Source organism: Solanum pennellii, chromosome 4 (assembly GCF_001406875.1).
Source record: "Solanum pennellii chromosome 4, SPENNV200".
NCBI lineage: Eukaryota > Viridiplantae > Streptophyta > Magnoliopsida > Solanales > Solanaceae > Solanum > Solanum pennellii.
The window spans coordinates 3,844,451-3,846,959 of NC_028640.1; positions in this window are offsets into that span (position 1 = coordinate 3,844,451).

The window sequence follows — 2,509 nt, forward strand, 5'->3', positions numbered from 1 at the left end:
ATATTGCTTTCTATTTTGAGTTGGCCGATGATATCTACTCAGTACTTGTGCCTTGTACTGACCCCTACTTGTATTTGTTTTTCTTTGTTAATTGTGGAGTGCAGCAAACGTGCCATCGTCTTCAACTCAACCGCAACTCTAGCCAGTCTTCATCACGTCAGATCTCAGGGTGAGCTATTGCTTCTAGCTTGGACTGGATCTTCTCCTTCATGTCTTGATGCCTTGAAGTTCCGGCATGGACTAGCTGTTTATTTATTTTAGCTTCCTAGATATTCTTAGATTTAGTAATTTGAGGATAGATGTTCTTGTGGTGATGACTTCCAGATTTTGGGAATAATAAGTATTAAATTTTAGAATGTTTATTTATTGGTTTTATTAATAAGATTTTGAGTCTTCCGCATTATGTTGGGGTTTAGATTTGTTGGTTCGCTCACATAGTAGGATAAGTGTGGGTGCCACTCGCATCTCGTTTTGGGTCGTGACATATACCCTCTATACTACCGGACATACACATGTCATAATCTTATCCATCGACCTGATATTTATTAAATATCAGATCAAATATTAAAGTGATACATGCTTTAATTTTTAAACGATAAGAACATCAATATCTCAAAAATATGACAGAAAAAATTTACACACTATTTATGTTGATTCAGGAATATATTTATCATTTTCTCCAAAAAGTTATTAACTACTAGTATATGTTTGTTATATGAATATAATATAGTTGTGTGTAAAAAGAAAAAGTCAAGAAAGTGATGCAAAAGACTAGTTGATTGACCATTAATTTGTAGCCAAAATATCATCTCTTCTAGAGAAAGTGCATGCATAATTAATATCTTATCCTAATCTAGCCAACAAATATATATGAAAAGAAATTGAAATTTGGATATTACTTTATTGATTCATATCAAATGCAATAATCCCAAACTAATCCATGCATTTTAATTTTGCCATTGATAATTCGATTTCTGACTTTTGTAAAGTCAAAATTCAGGAAAAGAAACAATGCAATTTCAAAACATTATTAGTAATAATTTATTAAAAAATACTGAACAATTAAAATTGAAAAAATCGATTAACGCTGAAAAAGTATCCAATAGCTATTAATTGAAAGTTGTGACCGTGTACATATAGTGTGAAATAATATAATTTAATATGATATAATATAAAATATTACATTTATTAAATTGTTAGGTCTACTAGATAGGTGGGGTGTGATTAAATTAAAGTGCAAGTGTAGTTAGTTTGACTTGTTGCAAAAGTATAATTTTAATTTTTTGATAATGAATATTCACAAAAAAATGGTCCGTGATTTAATTACACATTTATAATATTTATATTCTATATTTAATAGTATTATATTTTTATAAATAGTCCAACTATATCACATTTTCTACATAGTGGGATTAGAGGCGGAGCCAGAAGTTTCAATAAAAGGGTTTAAAATTTGTAGAAATAAATAACCGAAGGGAGTTCGACATCTACAATATATATATAAAAACTTATTTTAACTATATATAAATAATATAATTTTACGCTAAAGGAGATTCGGATGAACCCCGTATGAAGGTAGCTCCGCCCTTGTGGGGTTAAAAAAATTCATATTAATTACTCAAAAATTAAATATATTAAATCATATATTATACGAATTAAAATCAAAATTTACCGATAACAAAGTGACCAAAAGTGATATTCTCCACGTATACTAAATCCTGTCTTAAAAACTAAAACTAATAAGTACAAATTTTAACAAAATAATCGCCCTTTACAGATAGTCTAATACTTTCATATTTTAAAACAAGTTTAGACGTGTCATATATATAATTTTATTTTGTTTTTTGTCAGGTATTTTGTATTCATTTTGAGGTTCAACGAATTTGATTTTATATAGAAAAGTCTTATATTGATAATTCGCGAAATTTTAATTAAAAATTAGTGATTACTTGCTATTTCACCACAGTATTCATAAGTTTTAATATTAAATTTATGTAAATATTGTTAAATGATATTGCCATAAATAATTTGCATGTTTTGCTATAATGCTTACGACATATGGCATGTACATTCATTGACTAATTACCATAAAAAAAACAAAGATTGATTAAAAAAAAAATTACCAAAATTGTGGACACATTTTTTTAGGAAAAAAAATAAATAATCAAGAAGAATGGCACTAGAATTTGGGATCCATCTCCAAATATGTAGTTGACTATTTAAAACGTAACTATTGGTTAATTGGTCATATTGATTAGTATAATCTAGACTATTATCTAGATATTAATAGTCTATTGCTCAAATTATTTATTTAAGCATATTTGATATTCATTAAAAAAAATATTTTTAAAAATTCTGAACAATACGAATTAAAAATCACTTATGAGATCGTAAATCTCAGTTCCTTCATATCAATGAATTATATATTATTTTGATTTTTCCTTAACAGAATCAAGAATTATATATATATATATATATATATATATATATATATATATATATATATAAA